The sequence below is a fragment of the Kogia breviceps genome, chromosome 6 (genome assembly GCF_026419965.1).
Source record: "Kogia breviceps isolate mKogBre1 chromosome 6, mKogBre1 haplotype 1, whole genome shotgun sequence".
NCBI lineage: Eukaryota > Metazoa > Chordata > Mammalia > Artiodactyla > Physeteridae > Kogia > Kogia breviceps.
This window is the reverse complement of record NC_081315.1, coordinates 115,410,062-115,431,811: the sequence shown is the minus strand read 5'-3', so window position 1 is coordinate 115,431,811 and position 21,750 is coordinate 115,410,062. Positions and strand designations below refer to the sequence as shown.

Genomic DNA, 21,750 nt, shown 5'->3' with positions numbered 1-21,750 from the left:
TTCTTTTTTCTCTTCTTTTTCTTTTTGGCAGTAGAAGTCACTGAGCCAGCAAAGCAGAAGCATGTGAAGCCCTCCAGCAGATAAACATTTTCCATTCACATTTTGAAGAGAATAAAAAAGCCAAATAAAAGAACCCAAATGGCAAACACTGTAAAGCCATTCCTTCATAAAAATAAATTTTTGGTGAAGAGGTCTTTCATTTGGAAATTAGATACAGCTTCTGCTTATGGAAAAAGCAAGTAAAAGGCAGGGAGAGGAGCAGTAGGTCTGCTAACACAGTGATACTCTGAGTTCCACGATACAAAAATGTAGACTTAAAAGATCTGAACAATTTGTTTGCATATCTATGCACTGTGAAATCAGGCATTGTGAAGAAACAGTGTCTTGTAGCTAGTTCAGAATGATATAATTTAGGACAGATTTTTTTTTTCTCCAACACATGGTTTTGAAATCAAAGATTTTTTTTTTTCTTTGAAGCAAGATGGAAAAGTCATTATGTACCAAGTGCAAAAAATTAAATGCATAGTAAGATTTTCATGGTAGGTAACATTTCACTTCCTGCTTATCTTTGATTGGGTGAGTATATTTCTTGTCAGCAAAGACCAGAGGGTTTTCCAGGGCTGAGGTCTGCAGTAATCTACTGAAGGTAAATGATGTAATGATAAGGCTTTCACATTCCAAAGGACAATGATTTTTCTCTGTTGTGAATTAAAATGTTTATTTTTTCCTAACTGTTCCAGAAAATTTCTTTAATGCATTGTTATATGCCTTTCCTTATGGAAAACAAATAACTTTTCATTCCTTTAGGTTAAAAAAATAACAGTCCATTCTTTTGTAAACACAACATATTGTACTTTATGAGCCAGACAACGCACCAAATGGTGTGAAAGGTGGCAAGCCATGATTCTCTGCCCTGTGTGATCTTAAAACCTGCAGATAATCTGAGATAAGAAGGAAGAAAAAGAAAGAGAAGGTACGGTGCCTACTGAGCAAGAGATACCTCCCAGGTTTGGGGCTAAGAGCTTTAACGATATTATTTAATCTTCACAGCAATCAGTACCAGTTAATTTAAACCCCAGTTCTGTTGCCTTAAAAAACCTATTTCCTTAATCTAGTCTTGCAAGCACGAATATCATCATATAAGAGTTAAGTTGCTTATTTAGAAAATTCTTAGAAAAAGAAAGCCTTTAGGATTACCAATATCCCCATTAATTTCCTAGGGCGGCTTTAACAAAGTGAGTGGCTTAAAACAGCAGAAATTTATTCTCTCACAGGTCTGGATGGGGGATGCCTGAAACTGAGGCGCTGGCAGAACCATTCCGCCTCTGAGGGCTCTGTAGGGAAGGGTTCTTTCTCACCTCTTCTGATGGCTATTGGCAATCCTTGGCATTGCTTAGCTTTGTATGTTGTATAGATTTACAATGCTGGAGAGTTGTAAAACCTGGTTGCACTGGGGCTTTATATTTCGAAACAGAGGGTAGGTTTTTTGTTTTGTTTTGTTTTTAGCAGAGAGAAGAGTCCTGTCCATATGATATGGGGAAAAATCAAAAGAGGTCAGTCCTTAGATGAGTCATACCTGGGTTTTTCTCTCTCAGGAAGCTTCAAATCTACGATCTTAGAACCAGCTGCAGTTAGTACATGTCAGGTAGTTGTGAAACAGAGAGTAACTACTTACCTCAACTCTCACAGATTTTGAAGGTAGTGAGATCTAAACTTCCTAGCTGTATGGCCATGGACAAGAGACTGAATTCAAATTTCAGTTTCCTCATCTGTAAACTGAGATAATATTCTGTGCAAGAGGATTTTATGAGACAGTACATTTGAAGAGTCTGGCAGATAATGGATCATTCGTTCTCTTTGTCCTTTGACTTATGTGGGTGCGCTCTATCTCAAAGGGGTCACAATTTAGGAAATCTGGTACAAGGCCGCCTCTGTTAGCATATGAAATAGGAAAAATAGTCAGATGAAAAAAGAGTAGCATACAGAAAGACACCGAATAGTTACCAAATAATTTGAGGCACGCAGGTATAAACTGCCCTTTTTCTCCTTGAAAAGAAGCCTCCATCCTGAGTCAAGTCTCTGGTGCTAAAAGCAGTTTAGTGTCCAGTGTTGCAAAATGGATGATACAAGTTTTGCTTAGATTTAAAAATCCATAATCATTTTGTCTAAATCTTATAAACAGCATTTTTTATTCTAATTGAAATGAGTGCTCTATTTTTGATGAATTAAACAGAAACACTGTAACTTAATCTCTAGCCGTTAACATCACTTCAAAACTGTTAAACTGGTTTTCCAGTTTGTTAATGCTAGCAAAGAAAAATCCATAGTAAAAGCAAATTTGCCATTAATCAAGGACCATTCTTCTTAAAAGTAAGAATTTATTAGATATATAGCAAATCTTCAATCCAATAAGTAAGTTTTAGTGGGTTTTTATCTTTGTTTATTTATAAAACTATGCATTGTTTTAAAATAATTTGGCCTGTTGATGTTTATATTTTCATTTTATCACCCTTTACACACTTTCCTTTTCTGCAAATATGTCTGCTCTTATCTCTTTACGTATTTCTTTTCATATTACATATTTCATTATCACGTTTATTCATTTTCATAGTGATAAGGTTTCAAAACATTCCCCTTCCTTTCACAGGCACACTTCTTTCTACCAGAATTATTTGAAGAGCTGAACTCTTACCAACTGAAAATACTCCAGTTTATACTTAAAATTTACATTGTACATATGTCTATACACTATTAAAGTAAGAAGACGAAAAAATACGAAAATTTGACTTAGATTTTTTTAACAAGCTATTTGTTTTTTATGTAGCCATATACTTTCGAACAAAAGAAATAAAGATTGAATTAGAAAAAGAAGTCCCCTAAAAAAAGATATATACATATATATGTATGTATGCACACACACATATATACATATTTAAAGATTTTCTTGATAAAGTAGGGTCACATCTAATGCATCCCTAAAACCCTAAAACATGCAGTGACCCAGGCCTTTGCTAGGTGATTTATGTTTTCAGTTGTGATTCTCATAGCAACTCTAAGAAGGTAGGTTTCGGATTATCATCAGGGAAGTAAAGTAACTTGCCTAAGGACACAAAAGCTAAACTCTGAGGTCAGGTTATTAATCCAGGTCTTTCTGATTCCAAAGTTTGTATGCTTTCCCTGAAGCCATCTCCTGCTTTTTTTACCCTAAAGAAACTTAAAGTGGATGGCTCTACGGAGTTACTTTATGCATCTTGGTTAACTCAGTGACCCTCATTTTTAATGCTTCAGTTGTTCCTCTGAAAGTTTCTCCGATAGCATTGAGGAACCTATTTTTATCAGCTGCAAAATCACGTACTTAAAATCAATTTATGTGATTATACTTGGGATTTATTGCCTCAAATGTAAGCTTTCTAATATGGTCATCAATTTGAAGTACTATTTAATGCTTTCTGTAATTAGTACAAATAAACAGATTTCTCTCTCTAAATAAGACATTAGGACAGTTTTTCTGATTAGCTATAGCTATTTGTATATGGCTCATCTTAAGAAAATCTGACAACAAATTTATTGAATATACACTTGTGAAAAGTATTATTAATATTTTGTAGAACTGTTCCCTTTACATGAGGATACATTGAATATTTTCTTTTAAAATTACATCGCTATTCTCTTTTGACTAGAGCTACTGTGTTAAACGAGATTTATTGTAAACTGTTTGGTGGCATCCATCTCAGAGAGCTGCCCTTTACTGGAGTAAAGGAAGGGAGGTAAACATACCTTTATGCCCTTGCATAACCAAAGTGATTACAGTACTTTGTCAGAAAAATGTGGGTACACTTAGTGTACTCTTCTTCCAGAAAAGATGCAAGCAAAATAACTTGTTTGTGGCCAGACCGAGGGCTACAGCATTGTGAGACTGAAACAGAATGGACCAGAAAAACTCAGTACATTCAAAATAGATCAGAAAATATGATTCATTTATAACAGGATGTCTTGATAGGTGAGAAGGAAAAAATGTCCTTTGCTTAAATATTTCAAGTTCTCTCTGCTAGTTGTTTAGCATTCTCCTCCCTCACCTGCTTAAATGTTCACAAAAAGGGTGTTTCATATGCTGAACAATCTCTAGATCATCCTTGTTCTTGAACAGTCCTGACAGCTTTAAGACTGTAATTCTAGAAACAGGAGCCTGATATTAAGCATCTGGACATACTTTCCATTATTTCCCTCTGAAGAAAACAATAGCTGGGTAACATTACACTCTAACGGAATCCATTTTCACTAAATATGTACATTTAGTCAGATGCAGTTTGGTAGACCATAAAAGAGAAAAAGAAGAAACTATTTAAAATGAGAAGGCCAAGTATTGATATAATGCCCCTTAGAAAGTGTCTGAGTAACTGATTTCACATACATACATAATTGCAGACATGAATATTTATTTCAATACACCTGAGTCTTGGAAGTTTTGAGAAGAAATATCAGTATTTAGCTACCAGGACCTTTATAATGGATGTTTTGGTTTGTGGACTTCCTATGTTCCTGTCATCCAATAATTTTTTTCTGTATGAAATTACAAGGAAGATTTTTCATTGTCATGGTAAAGGAAGAATTGAATGCTAAGGAAATTAAAAAATATATCTCTTGAGTGTCTGGATACCTGATTGGCCCCAGATAAACTTATTGATACTCTTGGTAATTTCCTATATTTCAGGAGGAATTGAATCTGTTTGCATATTGACATTATATGCATAAATATGATCTATAGATTCCCACCAAAACATGTGGCATTTGGCTGATAAAAAATCTGAAAACCAATTCAGAGGATGAACAAATAAAATAATTGAAACTTTTAACCCGGAAAGAATGTCTAGCAATATTTTAAGTGCTGATATGGAGGTGCTACATGTTAGGACCCTGTGCTAGATGCTGAGGATACAGAAAGAGTTCTTGTATTATATAGCTAGTATGATGGAAACAGTTACTCTTTGTAACTGAAAGAAATAACTGGGACTAATGGTTAGGTAGGCATTAACAGAGATTAAACTTGAATTTTGTTTAAGGTAAAATTTTCTAAAAGAGATTTTATGAAAGTAAATGGGCTGTTTTGTGTTATAGAACTCTAGGAATGTTCTAAAGGTAATTGCGTGCCAATTTGTAGGGAATATTTAATATATATTAGTATATAAATATGGCAAAACTTCCTATGTTTCCTCTCAACTCAATGATTTCTTTTCAAGATCATACGTAATTTATTATTAGTCACAGGTAACTCAGAGTTAACCTTGGCCTACAGAAAAAAGCTAAACTAGGTGTCAGACACTTTTCAGAGATGCAGGGAAACCTACTAGTTGTATTCCTGTCTCAGCTGCCTTAGAAAGGAGAGGGCCAGTCTTGTGCCGCTGTTTTACCTCATCTCACTGGTTTTTAGACTACAAAAAACAGGCCACCGAAGGACCTATGAAAACCTGTCTCCATCCCATGGCCCAGTAATTTCGTGTGTGAGGTTAATCACTAGATCCTGCCCTTTCTTTGATGTCTTGGAGGGGTGAGGGTAGTTGTGGCCTCCAAGATCTGTCAACTTCAACATCCACCTGATTTCATAGTTTATCATAGAATTCTGGGCTCGAAAGAACTTCATTCAAAAACTTTTCTTGATAGCATATTAAATTTACAATCTTACAAACTTAAAATGAGAGGTGTTCAGTTACCTTTCCTGGAAATAGAATGGAATCCTGATCAGAGCACTGGAAACAAGAGATCTCTAAGTTTATACCTTTTTCTTATAGTTGCATATTCTATGTCTTCCATAAATTGAATCATAGACTATTTTTCAAATCTGATCTACAAATTGTTGCAGTTGGGGCCAGCTTTGTATCTGAACACTTATCATTTAAGAGATTCTGTGACTCTGAAGATCTGGAATGACAAATAAACTTTGTCTCTATACATTCTATTTGATTTTCATTACAAATGAAAGCTTTCCAAAGTAGACTTCTTTGGTTTTTTATTCTTCAGCACTTTTCTCCCACTTTAAGGAATATCACAGAATTAAGAGTTTGGGACAGATAGCTAATTAAGTAAAAATATGGAAGTAAAATTTCTTTTGCATTTCTCATGGTTAAAGGGTACTTAAAGGTACATAGAATCCTGGTCCATAGTGACCTTATTCTGCACATGAGAATGATTTGTTTTCTCTCCTCCATTATGTAGGATCATGAAAATTCGTATTGGTGAATTTATTTTTTAAAAATTTCTTCAGCAAAACATGAATAAGCAAGAGGAAAATGAATTCATTCATTCTTATTTCATGAAAAATAACACAACATCCATTGAGGCTTTTATCTAATCTGAAAGTGAAAAAAAATATCAATGAGTGGAACACTGGTGAAATTTCTGAATAAAGTTTAATTTTAAATTGTAAATTTTTATATAAAGTATTTGAAGTAGGAAAAAGAATTTCAGAACTCTGGTCAATATATTTACAATAATGTCTATAGCTAAAGAAAAGTGAAATAAAAGGATTAACAAAAATACTATACATTTTAATTGCTGACTTGTTAATTCTCAAAAACCTTGTCTTAGAAAATGACATTAGGACTATAATGAATCTCAATATAATATTTAATATTATGAAAGTCTGGAAACAAAAAAGGCAACAAATTGGATTATAGGAAATTAATATTTTAGGTAATAATTTTAGTTTACATATAATTAGTACTGTTAATGTACTAATTATAATAGTATTTTAATATTATAGTATTAATAATATTATCTATAACAAATGAAGCCAGATTTTTTGATAAAATAATATACCAATCCTGAGAAATTGTCCATGGTAGAATAACAGCATATTTTACTAGAAAAATAAATGAGGAAATACTCCTACTGTCTTAAGCTGTTGGAGCAGTTAACTGCATGTATCCATGTGTTGGTCAAACAAGAGCCCTTGCAGTACTTGCTCTTGTGTCAGCTCTTGTGTCAGTCAGCAAGACGGTCCTCAGAGGAGCACTGAGCCTTCAAAGGAGAGCAGCTGGGGGCCCGATGGGGTGAGTGGTAGCCACAGAAGGGTTAATTTGGTAATTTCCTTAGCAAAGTGTCTTCTTCCCTGGCAACTTTCCTACTATTTACACAAAAAAGTCATGGTGCTAAATTATAAGAGAAAAAGAATTGGTCTCTAACCCTCAAATTATTTTTCTTCTGCAATATCTGGTTCACACAGTATAACCCACTCTTATCTAATTCAGAATTATTATAAACTTTAATTGTGAACTTGTTATGAGGATCATCTGTGAGTGAGTGTGTGTGTGTGTGTGTGTGTGTGTGTGTGTGTGAGAGAGAGAGAGAGAGAGAGAGAGAGAGAGAGAGAGAGAGAGAGGGAGATCGTTTTGGAAGAGGGATGGATCTGTCTAAAACTTGGACTGAAATTGTGTAAATGAACTCAGAAAATTTATCTTAAGTGAATGTAAGCAAACCTTCAGATCTGTTGTGGCCACATTGGTCTTTGGAAATGGTCTGCAATGCCAGGGCATTGCATGGCAAACTCATAGCTTGGCTTTTATCCTCATGAGGTCTTAGGCTAAAGGAAGCTAAATGGCCCCACTTGGTGAGAGGAGAGGAAGGTATGAGAACTTAATAGTGGAGAGGCTGCTAAATACAGTGTCTGCTGGCCGTTTCCATAAACCACAAAATGCTCTTTAAGTTCTTCAAACCAAATTACTTCAACCACTAGATAAGGTTTCAATGCATGATATTATTATGCTGCAGCCTTTTTTCCGCCTTCCAAGTTAATATCTTTGTTTTGATTTTGGCTGGGGAAATTCCTTTGTCGGTCAGCCGCAACATTTCCATTAATTCACATAAATTCCCCATCTCACAATGCTTTCCAGTTTTCTCCCTGCCCAAACAGGAGAGATAACATTCTCAGCGTTGCATGAAACATCTAAAATTAAAATTATTTTTCCCAGAGCTTCTGACCACTGGATTGTGAATAACTTTGATATTATTCACAACCTTCCTAATCAAAGCCATGAACTTAGGAATACTTTTTATTTTACCTGGGAACTAAAAATCTTTATGACATTAGAAATTATTTATAGGTTTTAAAAAATAAAGGGGTACCAGAATTGCTTCAGAGATTGCAAAGAAATCTAGCTTGCCTGTTTTAGATGCCCGGAGCAGTGATCCCTGAGAGCTTATATGGCATCCCCCTGCAATTCCTAACATCACGGAGTTACCCAATAGGCTTCATGGGCCTAATCCAGCAATCTAATCAGTCACCAATCCAAGTGGCCAATATATTTACTAAATATCGATCAGGTGTGAAGCAAATTGGTCCTCATAGACACTGTGGCAACGATTACGTGGGCAAAGTTAACTAGAATTTCACGGTTTAAATAAACTAGAGAAATTAGTCTGTTAGAACGATTAGGAACCTCCATTTACTGAGCGTATTTTACCATGTATCAGGCATGGGCTAAGTACATCATAGACACAATCTCTTGAATTACTGACAACAACCAGAGGGATAAACATTATTTTAAAAATTTTACAGATTTTTGGGCGTTGCTCCTTTAATCAGTTTGCCCAAGGGTACATGGTCACCAATGGAAGAGTCAAGATTTAAGCAAGACTCTGAAGGCTATGCTCTGAACCCTTGCTACTCCATGCTATTTAATGGAACCCTGCTTAGCCAGGCTTTGGGAAGAACGGAAAAGAATAAGCTTCTTTGCACTTGAACCGTTTTCTGATTGAAAGGAACCCAAAGAGAGATCCGAACCGTCTTCTGATTGAAAGGAACCCAAAGAGAGATCCATACTGGTTCTATGCAGTATTCATATGAGATATTCATAGCTCCTGAAAAGATCCCCATTCAATCCATATGCAACTCTTTCTCAGAGGGCACAGGAACACCTGGTGAGGTCTCGTTGAAACAGCTATGTGATAAAAATGATAGCAATAAGCCCAAAGATCTTTCATCTCTGTCAGACACTGTTTTAAGTGCTTTCCATGCAGTAGCTCAATTCCATCTTCACAGCAACCCTCTGAGGTAAATTCTCATGTTCTGGGACCAGAGTTAAGTGGATGTTGGGAGGAGATTTTTCTACTCAAATATGTGTGTAAATGCTACCTACTGTATTCTCCTTTTAATGATTCATGGTTCATATTAGCCTAGTAAAGGCTCTGAGAATTTCTGCAGTAAAGAAACTTATCTTTGTTCTGGCCAGAGTATTCAAAATTTATTTTAATATATACTCCTATCGCCCCTAACACCTATTAACATGCCACAGAGTACAGGTTGAGGATTGCTGTTCCAGATCTTCAGTAATAGCCTGAATTCAGAAGCAAAGCCATGGGCAAATCTTTAATGGCTAGGAGATGGGGAGGGGGGCAGCCCGTGCAGAGGGGTGTTACTCCAGTGATTCTGTAGACCACACCAGAGACACTGGGCTCAGGTGAGCAAAGCTGCATTCCACGTGCCAATCAGAAAGTTGTTTGCCAATGCAGAAGTACATAGAGGGAAAGTCTGCCGCTTAACTGCAGGTTGGCACTCGACCCAAACCTTTGAGCATTTCTGCTATTTCCTAATGCAAATCTTTCATCTAATGATCTGGTGATTCCATGGCTTAGGGCAGACTAGCACCATGAATGTTACTGATGATAACAGGATAAGTCTGTTCAAGCAGAGGTAATCTTGTTACCTTTACTTGTGAAAATTGTTGGTATTTCACAGCCTGCTGCATCACTCAGGACTCTGGGGAAAGGTTTAGCAAGTGATTTAGATTCAAAATCCCGTCACCTTTCTGGCTCCATGGGACCACTTTAGAGTTTAGCATCAGGACAGAGACCAGAAGGAGCCATGCAAGGTTGGCCATGGAAACAACTGGAGTTAGAGGATCCGAGTGGCAAAATGAGTAAGGGAATGAACTATCACTGGAGTTCAGGGTTTGAAGCTGAAGTTGTAGAATGAATGGCTGTGAAGCCTTCAAAAATTTGAGCCCCGATGAGGAACCTCATCGATGGGTTGGATTTGGAAAGATACAGATGAAGAAAAGTCGTATTCTGATGTACGCATGTGTGTACATGCATCTGTACATGTGTGTATTGGAGGCCAGAAGAAAATAAGGAGTCAGTATGGAACAAAGGACTGCGGCAAATTGGGCCCGTGTTCTGAAGATTGCAAGAACTTGATCTGGCTGCATGACAGTGCTCATAGGAAACTTTAGAAATGTAGGTTAAATTCAAGTTACGGGGTTCTCTGAAGGTCAGGCCAAAAATTTGGACTTGTCTTGGTAGTCAAAAGAGAGCCTTGAAGGTTCTTGAACGGTGGGATGACATAAGAAGTGGTGTCTTAACAAGAATCATCCAGTGGTGCTAGGCGGGGTAATCTGGAGAGAAAGAGAGGGGACAGAGGGCCATACAGAGGCATGGGGTGCAGCAGGATGAGGACCTGGATTCGGACTGCAGTGGAATGGAACCAAAAGGAGGGATTGGAAGGATGATTAAGTATAATAAGGGTGAAGACAGCTGTAGAAGAATATGGGCGTACAAACCTGGGTGATTCCTGAAATGGAGGTTGAAATAACTAACTCTGAACCACATTTTATCTGTGCAGCACATCCATTTTGTCAATACACTGAATAATTATTAGTATAGACACATCGTTTCATACCAAAAAAGTGCCATTTCAATAACTGTAAAAATTATTTTCACAAAAATTTTTCCTAATCCATTGCAAACAAACCTGAAATGTGCTCTCTCATAATTTGTGAGACTATATTAATTATTTTTCCCAAGTGGTATCCACCATGGACTGATATTGGAAGGGCATTCTTCCTTTGCATAAATTCTGTACTCACAGAGAACAAAACTTTTTAATCTAAAAGAGAAATAGTCTGATGCCTATTCTATTAACATTCTGCCTTCAAAGTCTATGCCATAAATTTCAGCTTCCTCGTGGTCATTTTCTTCTATCTGTGCAGAAGGAAAAGAGAAAAAAGATAGATCTTTATTTTGGACATTGAGTATATTTTCCACGTGCGCTTCCTGATCCTTCTCCAACCTGTTTACTGCACCAGGAGGCTGACCTACAAGAAATGTGTCAGGGGTACCCTCGTTTCTGGTTCCCAGTTGAGTCTGGCCATCAGAAGAGACCAGTCAGGAGACTGCGTGGTAGGAGGAGATGCTGTGGTTTGTTGGAGACATTCCCCTGGCCCCACTCTGCCTTCAGTGACATCATGTTGTTAGCATTCATTCAGCCATGATTGGAGAATTTATACCGTGGCCATGAGCTCATGTTACAAATCAGGGCTTTCATTTTTGGAAAGTCGGGTTTCCTGCATGTTCCTGGAGGTGTGTGGTTCCAGGCATTTATGCCTTTTGTTCCCTTTGTACTTGGCCATCTAGCCCAGCTGTGTACCTTAACCAAAAGTATATGGAGGGGACTCTCTCCACATAGCATCTCTGTTCAGGTTTCTGCAACCACCACTTTCTCTTCAGGCTTAAGAGACATATTGGTTTCCTGCCTTGCTCACCTCAGATTACTGCACTTTCTCTTTTGTTTCTCTAAACCTGTACCATCTAACATGGTAGCCACCAGCTACGTGTGGCTATTGATCACTTGATGATGGGATTAACATAACAGTGTAACTGACGAGTTGAATTTTTTATTTAGTTAAAATTAATTAAGTTTAAATTAAAAAGCCAGAGACAGTATAAAACATTTTTCCATTAAACACAGCTTTATTATTTTGGTAGGACTATATTGTACTTGAGAATTTATTATTTAAACTGAGATGGACTGTAAATGTGAAATACACACCAGATTTCAGTGACTTTATTTATTTATTTATTTTAGTTTTGGCCGTGTTGGATCTTCGCTGTTGCGCACAAGCTTTCTCTAGTTGCGGTGAGCAGGGGCTACTCTTCGTTTGGGTGCGCAGGCTTCTCATTGCAGTGGCTTCTCTTTGTTGCAGAGCACTGGCTCTAGGTGCTCAGGTTTCAGTAGTTGTGGCTCACGGGCTCTCGAGTGCAGGCTCAGTAGTTGTGGAGCACGGGCTTAGTTGCTCCACGGCATGTGGGATCTTCCCGGACCAGGGCTCGAACCTGTGTCCCCTGCATTTGCAGACGGATTCTTAACCATTGCACACCACCAGGGAAGTCCTTCAATTACTTACTATGAAAAAAGAAAAACTTACTAAACTTTAAAAATATTTATTGCATATTAAAATAATATTTTGGATAGGTTGGGTTAAACTAAGTATATCATTAAGATTAATTTTGCCTGTTTCTTTTCACTTTTTTAATGCGGTTAACAGAAAATTCTAAATTAGTATATGGCTCCCACTAATGGACATTCCTGCTGTAAATCTTGCCCACACTAATGTAAATAGCCCCTTTATACTCTTCAAATATACAGCTTAAATATGCCATCAGTTTTGACTGGTGGAACCTTAACGGATTCCACTAAAACCAAAAAAAAGAAAAACAAACCAAAAAACTGTGACTAATTTTATTTCTTGTGAGTTAAATCACCACTCTGTTTTTAAAGAGAAAAAAAATAGGCTTCTTTGGGGGGGATACATATATCCAGTGGGCACTGTTAGCTTGGCAACACTTGGCTTTTAATGATGTTTCCTAAACAATTTTTACAGTGTGCTCTAGAAGAGTAATCCTCAAAAACGTTTCCCGAATGGAAGGAAGTATTAATATTGTTAAGTAGCTATCAGATGCCAGAAAATTTTTTGATAGATTATCCAATCTATCCAATCTCCCAGAGCACATTCTGTTTCTTCCGCAGCCCCACGGGTAACGCTTTCAAACAGACCTAGAAAAGACCATAGCTCACAAAACTTCCATGAAAAGGAGCTTCTAGCAGAGGCTTGTCAGGTCACTTGCAGGAAGGCAGAGACAGAGGTTTGGTGGGATAAATCAAGCTGGTCTGGGCAGGCTGCGTTCTGCTGAGCCCACTGCCAACCCCAGCGCAGTCTCACCCCATCCTTAATCAGAGTGCTACGTGGACCATTAGACAGTCTTGCTTCCCTTTTTTTTTTTTTTTGCGGTACGCGGGCCTCTCACTGTTGTGGCCTCTCCCGTTGTGGAGCACAGGCCCCGGACGCGCAGGCTCAGAGGCCATGGCTCACGGGACCAGCCGCTCCGCGGCACGTGGGATCTTCCGGGACCGGGGCACGAACCTGTGTCCCCTGCATCGGCAGGCGGACTCTCAACCACTGCGCCACCAGGGAAGCCCTTGCTTCCCTTTAATGACACTGGGAAAGGTTGTAAAGAGAGGCTCAGAGATGTAAACTGTACCCAAATCACAAAAGGGACAAAGGTCCTTGAGCTTGGGGTTGAAAACATCATAGTGCTGCCTCCCATTCTTATTTTCAATCTATGCATAATTTGATCCTCCTGCATTTGACTCTGACCTACTCTGCAATTCTTCATGGGAGTTTTAAAGTGATGTTTACACACATGTTAGCAGTTGTTGCTTCGGACTTCACTGTATCCTCCCTAGCTAAATGGGTGTGAAATAAAAATGTGTTTTTAAATGCAGGTAGGGACTGTACTTGAACCCATGTTAATTCTGGAATTGTGCACAGCTGTGTGACATTAAACACTAAAAAGGGAATTACAGGAACTGCCAGAATCACTGAAAAATTGGTCATGGTTTTGTACTCCTTATTTAGTGCAAGGAATTCTTTGGGTGCATAATAAATAGTGACTATCTGATTAAATGTAACAAAGAAAGGGATGCTCCTTCCTTTATCCATTTTATATTTTTGGTCTGATCTAATATGACTGTGTGACCATTTAGACACGCTCTCATCTAAACTCTTCTGAAACTGAAAACAGAGGCAATGTTACTTGGGGATTAAAAGAGAGCTTGGAAGCAGGCAGACCCGAGTTCAGCTGTGTTATCTAGATGCTGTATGACTGTGGCCTAGTTCCTATACCTCTCTACACCTCAATTTCCTGTCTGGAAGAAGAGGGTAACAGCATAGCAGTTAGAGTTCTTCAGGTATAAGCAATAGAAACCAACTCTTAAGCAACCTATACAAAATCGTTTTTAAAAAGGAATTTATTGGGCTTCCCTGGTGGCGCAGTGGTTGAGAGTCCGCCTGCCGATGCAGGGGACACGGGTTCGTGCCCCGGTCTGGGAAGATCCCACATGCCGCGGAGCGGGTGGGCCCGTGAGCCATGGCCGCTGGGCCTGTGCGTCCGGAGCCTGTGCTTTGCAACGGGAGAGGCCACAACAGTGAGAGGCCCGCATATCACACACACACAAAAAAGGAATTTATTGTAAGGATATGAGAAAGCTGAAATAATCAAATGAAGGAATGAACTGAGCCTCAGAAGAGAATGAACCCATGGCACTCCAGGGTTCTAGAAAACAAGACCTTTGTGGCCTTATTAGGGCACCTCAGCCAAAATAAAAGACCTCTTACAAAATTTCATCCTTTGGCTTTTTTACTCAAGATGCAAATTCCCAGAAAGAGTCTGAGTGGCCTAGTTGAGGTCCTGCCTTCCTTTCCTTGATGAAGGGAGGTCAGGAGAAGGAAGGGTGCCCCCACTGACAAACTGTAGTAAATGAGGGAGGCTGATTTCTTAAATAAAACATCAGGGTGGTGTTACCAAGGAAAGGGATATGGGTGCTGGACAAGCAAAAGAAATGAAGTATTTTATATTCTCTTGACTTATACAGTCATTATGCCATTCAAATGAGATCACTGACATAGGTACACACAGTAACAGTACATATAAATTGTCAATAAAGATAATTTTAAAAAATTATCAGTAAGAAAAAATTCATAATTTAGTTTATTCTTCTCATTATGCTCTCAGAGCATATTTTAAACACACATGCACACAAACAGAGCAGTCCCTTAGATTTTACTAACGGGGGTATTGTAACAATTTGCTAACTAGATATATATATATGGAAAACAAAATAAGTAGTAATTATGTCCCAAAGAGTTAACATGCAATTATTTAATTAAAAAATCTGCCTTCACTTTTTCAAACATGAGCCAACAATAAATCCCACGCCATCTATTTTAGTTATGGTAAATCATAGTCATATGTGGTCGTGATTATGGCTAATTGTGGGATAAAGTATTTAATTTTAGAGTATGAATGAATTACACTCTTGTTGACATTTATGCATGACAGTCTTGGAACAATAGGGGAAGAGCTAACAGCCACGTGATGTAAATCCCCCTATAAAGAGAATAATAAAGAACATTTAAATCAAGGATTCTGATTCTTAATCATGGTACTGATGATTCTAGAAGCTTGGGCTCTCCATATTTAGAATGCACCAGCTGCTTCAAATTAGAGAGACTGTAGACTCTTCTGACGTGGGTTCATTGATGGGGTGTGTGTGTGTATGTGAGAGAGAGAGAATAAATCTTTACAGCTATGTGCAAACAGAAAGTCTAGAACACTTCCCTGAACTATCGGTCTACAGAGGAAAATATTCTGTGGTAAACTGCTATCCCACGCTAAGATTGAGAATCTACATTGAAATTTGTAACTTTTTAAAGAACATTAAGAGAGATTCTATTTACACTTGGCCTGAAATTGCTTATGAACTGAACGACAAGTGCCAGGAACTTAAAAGGAACCAACTGTATTTATTATTTTTTTTGAAACTTCTGCTTTCACTTCACAATAATGTCTTCCATTAAAACTAAATGATTAGCACCCTTAAAGCAAGGCCTCAAACAATTAACATAAGACTCGAGAAGTTATTTCCCTCATTGGAAATTTTTAGTAAAAATCGAAATATTCATTCAATATCAAGAGGAACCAGAGAATGCCCTCTGCTTCTATAACACATCTCTAGTAAGAGAAACTCCTGCTGCACTACTACATAGTGTCAAGATATAATGCTGTCAAAACTTTTCAGGGATGGGCTTCCCTGGTGGCGCAGTGGTTCAGAGTCCGCCTTCCAATGCAGGGGACGCGGGTTCGTGCCCCGGTCCGGGAAGATCCCACGTGCCGCAGAGCGGCTAGACCCGTGAGCCATGGCCGCTGAGCCTGCGCGTCCGGAGCCTGTGCTCTGCAGCGGGAGAGGCCACAACAGTGAGGGGCCCGCGTACCGCAAAAAAAAAAAAAAAAACTTTTCAGGGACTTCTGCAAATAAATATGGGTTGAAGGAAATTTTAAATTGCGCCATTTTATAATTGTACTGTGTGCAGTACAGTCTTGATATTGAAATCACCCTTTCTATTCTGGAAATATCTTAACATTCACACAGTGACTCTGAGCTACCATCAGGGGGCAATGTGAAAGAAGCTTGGCTAACTGGGTTCTATTGATTCCTTTCAGTGTATTTTTCATTTCAATTATTGTATGTGTCCTCTCTGATTGTTCTTTATATGTTCTTCTAACTTCTTGCTCTGTACATTCTTTCTCTTCCCAAGTTCTTTGATCATCTTTACGACCCTTATTCTGAACTCTTTCTTGAGTAGACTGCCTACCTCCACTTCACTTAGTTCCATTTCTGGGGTTTTATTTTGTTCCTTCATCTGGAACATATTCCTCTGCCACCTCGTTTTGTCTAAGTTGCTATTGGTATTTTTATGTATGTGGTAGGTTGGTTACATTTCTCAACCTTGGCAAAGTGGCCCTCTGTAGGAGGTGCCCTATGGGTCCCAGCTGTGCACTCCCCTCTGGTCACCCAAGTTCTAGGGGTTTCCCCTAAGATGTGTGGGTCCGTCTGTGGTGGCAGGCTGACTTTGTGGGCAGTCTGATAGGCTTGGTTGGCTCCTGGTCTGGCTGGTTGCCAGGCCCTGTCTTGTTCGGATGCTGCTGGCTGCTGTTTAGCAGAGTCTGGTTACAAGGTGGCTGATTGCAGAACCCTAGGGGGCCCTAGGGCTAGTGCTCGCTCACCAGTGGGCAGAGTCAAGGTGCCCGAAGACCCACTGGCAGGGGTGGTGCCCACCCACTGGCAGGGGAAGCCAGAACGTGGGATTAGTGCCAGTCTACTGGCAGGCAGAGCTGGTTCCTGGAGTCTGGCTACAGGACCCAGGGATCCGAGAGCTTGTTTCAGCTGGTTGGGGTGGGGGGTTTCCTGACACAGTTGGGTATGAGGTCTGGGGTGTCCCCAAGATTGTGAGGTGGGCCAGGACCCAGCTAGTCCCAGGGTACGGTCTGGCCTGCGTTGCAGGATCATAGTTTTCTTGCTTCTGGTGTCTGCCCCTGGTGGGTGAGGCTGGTCTAGAGGCTTATAAAGGCTTCCTGTTGGGAGGGTGCCTGCCCACTGATGGGTGGAGCTGGGTCTTAGCCCTCTAGTGGGCTGAGCCATGTCTAGGGGCATGTCTGGAGGCAGCTGTGGGCTCTTTAATCTTTAGGCAGCCAGTCGGCTGATGGGAGGGACCATGTCACCACCCAGTTAGTTGTTTGGCCGAGGTGTCCCAGCACTGGAGTCTATAGGCTGTTGAGTGGGGCCAGGTCTTGGCACTAATGAGCCAATATGTCAGCTGCCAGGAGTGTCCTCGCATTTGAATGTTCCCCAATATGTCTCCCACCAATGTCTATGTCCCGCAGGTGAGCTGCAGCCCTGCCACACACACCTCTCCAGGAGACTCTCTAAGACCAGCAGGTAAGTCTGGTGCAGGCTCCTATCAAATTACTGATTTCGCCTTGGATCCTCGTGTGCATGAGGTTTTGTGTGTGCCCTTTAAGAGTGAAGTCTCTATTTCCCCCAGTCCTGTGGGGCTCCTGCAGTTAAGACCTGTTGGCCTTCAATGCCAAATGCTCTGGGGGCTCATCTTCCTGGTGCCAGACCCCCTGGTGCCAGATCTTCTGGAGCCAGAACCCCCTTCGTTCTGGTCCCTTCTTCATGTCTCTAGTTGTAGATGATCTTTTCTGGTAGGTTCCAGTCGTTATCATCAATGGTTATTCTGCGGATAGTTGTGATTTTGATGCGCTCGTGAGAGGAGGTGAGCACAGGGTCTTTCTGCTCTACCATCTTGGCTGCTTTCTGATCCAGCATCAGCTGGGATCTAAACTGAGTCCTGATCAAAGACTCAGGTGGATTTTGTGTTGTATATTTGAATATCTGAGTGAGATTCCTTTCCTTCCTCGTTCCCTCCCAACTTCCTCACTTCCTTCTTTCCTTCCTCTCCCCCTCCCTCCCTTTCTTCCTTTCTTTCTTTACTTAAATGTTTTGTGATAATTATAGATTCACAAACAGTCGTAATAAATAACATAGATTTGCTGTACTCTTTGCCCAGTTTCTCCCAGTGGTAACAACTTACAAAACTATAGTACAATATCACAACCAGGATAATGACATTGATATAGGTCAAGGTATAGAACATTTCCATTCCACAGGGACCTACCATGTTCCCTTTGATAGTCACATCCACTTCTCTCTTGCCCTAATTCTGTCATTTCAAGAATGTTCCATAAATGGAGTCATACAGTATATAATCTTTGGAGATTGGCTTTTCTCACTCAGCATAATTTTCTGAAACTTCATTCAAGCTGTTATGTGTATCAACAGTTCATCCTTTTTATTGCTGAGTAGTATTCCACGGTATGGATATACCAGTTTGTTCAACTATTCACCTGTTGAAAGACATTTGGGTTTGTTTCCAGTTTTTGTCTATTAAGAATAAAGCTGCTACAGAAGCTTGCATACCAATGTTCATGGCAGCATTATTCATAATAACCAAAAGGCAGAAACAACTCAAATGCACATCAACAGATAAATGGATAAACAAAATGTGGTATATATATATATATATATATATATATATATATATATATATATAAAAGCATGGAATATTATTTGGTCTTAAAAAGGAATGAAATTCTGTATATGCTACCACATGGATGTACCTTGAAAACATTATGCTAAGTGAAATAAGTCAGACACAAAAGGACACTTTGTATGATTTCACTTATATGAATTACCAAGAATAGGCAAATTCACAGAGACAGAAAGTAGCATAGAGGTTATGAGGGGCTGAAGGAGAGAGAGAAATGGGGAGTTATTTAATGAGCATGAAGTTTCTGTTTGGGATAATGAAGAAGTTCTGGAAATGGATAGTGGCGATGGTTGCACAATATTGTGAATGTTCTTAATGCTAGTGAATTGTACACTTAAAAATGGTAAATTTTATGTTATGTATATTTTACCACAATTTTAAAAAAAGAATATATAAGCATTTGTGCATAGGATTTTGCATGAACAGAAGTCTTAACTTCTCTGGGATGAAAGTCCAGGAGTGCAATTGTTAGTTTGTATGATAGTTACATTTTTGTTTTTTAAGAAAATGCCAAACTGTTCTCCAGAGTACTATGCATTTTAATTCCCATCACCAATGTGTGAGTGATCCAGTTTCTCTGCATCCTCACCAAAATTTGGTGTTGTCACTAATATTTTTTAAAATGTTAATCATTCTGATAGGTGTGTATTGCTATCTCATTGTGGTTTTAATTTGCATTTCCCTAATAACCAATGATGTTGAACATCTTTTCAGATGCATTTTGCCAATTTACTTATATTTATATTTATATATATTTATATATATTTTATATATATTTATATTTATTTATATTTCTTAGGTGAAATATCCCTTCGTGTCTTTTGCCTACTTTCTAGTTATATTGTTTGCTTTTTTACTGTTGACTTTTGAGAGCTCTTTGCATATTCTACATACTATACCTTTGTCAGAGATGTAGTTTGCAAACATTTTCTACTACTCTGTCACTGTCTTTTACTCCTTCTAACAGCGTCTTTCATAGAGCAAAAGTTTTAAATTTTGATGAAGTTTGATTTATCATTTTTTTTCCTTTTGTGGGTAATATTTTTTGTGTGTCGGGTCTAAGAACTCTTTGCTTAGTCCTAGATCCCAAAGTTTCCTCCTCCTTTTTTTTTTCTAAAAATTTTATAGTTTTACATTTACATTTAAACCCATGATTTATTTTGAGTGAATTTTTGTATAAGGTATACAATTTAGGTCAAGATTATTATTATTTCTCTCATGGATAACCAGTTGCTTTTGCACCATTTGTTGAAAAGAGTATCCTTTCTCCATCAAATTTTTTAAGTAACCCTGAAACAATGCCTTTTTCTTCCTTCCTTCCCCCCTCCCTCCCTTCCTCTTTCTCCTTTTGGCCACTGCTTTACATTATCAACAGTATCTTCACTGTAGCTGGTTTTCTTTCTGTAAACAGAAGTTTTGGCACCTTCATGCTATGAAGTTTGATGACTGTGTATATATGGAAGGCACAAATTTATAGTCTCCTATATATTTATAAAACACCTAAATCAGCATTTTGCTGGCCCATTTTTGTACTTTCATAATCGTCGTGTTAATTAATGAGCAAAAGAGAGATGGAGACGGGTAAAACATTCCAGCCCTCTCTTTGTTGTACAATGTACTCAGTGTCAGCAGCCTCAGTTCATCCGGGTTTATTTCTGTTCTGGTGTATTAGGAGCACCAGGAACTTGTGAATGAGGCACAGGTGACTTTGTAGTCAGCAAAAGTGGCGCTGAGAGCAGTAATTTATGCAAATAGATCCTGTACATTCCTTCTTCCTTCCCTCCTTCCCTCTCTCCTTCCTTCTATGCATAGTTAATAAATAACTGGGAATAATATGTTACACAAAATAGACAGGTCTTTGCTTTCATAGAGCTTTTATCCTAGTGATGGAAGAAGAAGATAAGTAAATAGATTAAATAATCACAGATTAGAATGAATGCCATTTTATAAGGCTTTATCATTGTCATACACTGAAATACTTCAAACCTTCAAATATTAGTTGTGTTGACTGTGATCATAGAATTACAAAATGTGTCATTAGAGTGATATGTTTTGATTCATTGACACTATTTTATTGATTTGCCCAATATTTATTGTATATACCGACATTGTGCTAGTTGCTGCTATAATCCCAAAGAGAAAAACTTCATAAGTTTTGATTTCCAAGAATTTATAATTTAGCTGAGGAGATAAGAATATACATAAACAAGTGTCATATAAAGAGAATGAATGATACATGAAAGTAAAAAATGACAAGAGTTCAGTGAAGAGGAACAGTCCCTTCCCTTGAGAATAATCATGGAAAAGCATGGGTAGGCAACATCATAAAGTTGGCTTTGCAGCCAACCTTAAAGGAAGACAGTATTTCAGGTAGTCAGAGACCATGGAGGAGAAGGCAAAAGGTAATGGAATGATGGCCCTAAGAAAGGCTCAGCGTGGAGAGAAAACATGACTCCTCTGTTTCAGAAATGATACAAAGACCGGTTTGACATCATAGTTTAAAAAGTAGGAGATTCAAATACAAAGGGAACAAATGCATGGCAATGCATTTTGAATGCTAGTAGAGAGATGTCTATTTGTACCCTGACCCTATACTCACAACAGCTTCTAAAAGAATTCAAAGATTCAGGCTTTAAAGAGGATGGAAGACTGTTTCCATTTGTGTAATAGCTTTTAAGATTTTTAGACTGAATAATGAATAAAGTGTAATGTTTTATGTAAAAATTTTTATTTTTCCAATGAAAGGCTAGAAATACTTAACTAATGTGTCAACATGAAATCACAATAATTCGACTGTTATTTCAATTTACTTAAAAAGGTAAATTCAGACCATACCTTCATGAATCCACAGGGCACAATTTTGCTTTACTCTGATTCCATCCATTATTACGATATACATTCCAATATATTTTGTATCAGCAAAATTATGAGCAGATCCTTCTCACCCTGTTGCTGTTTGCAGTCGGGCAGC

The 21,750-nt window shown here is 38.5% G+C and overlaps 1 protein-coding gene and 1 non-coding gene across 3 annotated transcripts in view; one reads left to right on the top strand and one right to left on the bottom strand.

Annotated features, from left to right (window-relative positions):
• Positions 1–21,750, top strand: part of DKK2 (dickkopf WNT signaling pathway inhibitor 2) — a 107,006-nt gene that overhangs the window by 31,471 nt on the left and 53,785 nt on the right. The window lies entirely within an intron of this gene.
• On the bottom strand, positions 15,701–15,816 carry LOC131759054 (U5 spliceosomal RNA). Its single transcript, XR_009336384.1, has one exon. It is a non-coding gene; the product is annotated as a U5 spliceosomal RNA (small nuclear RNA).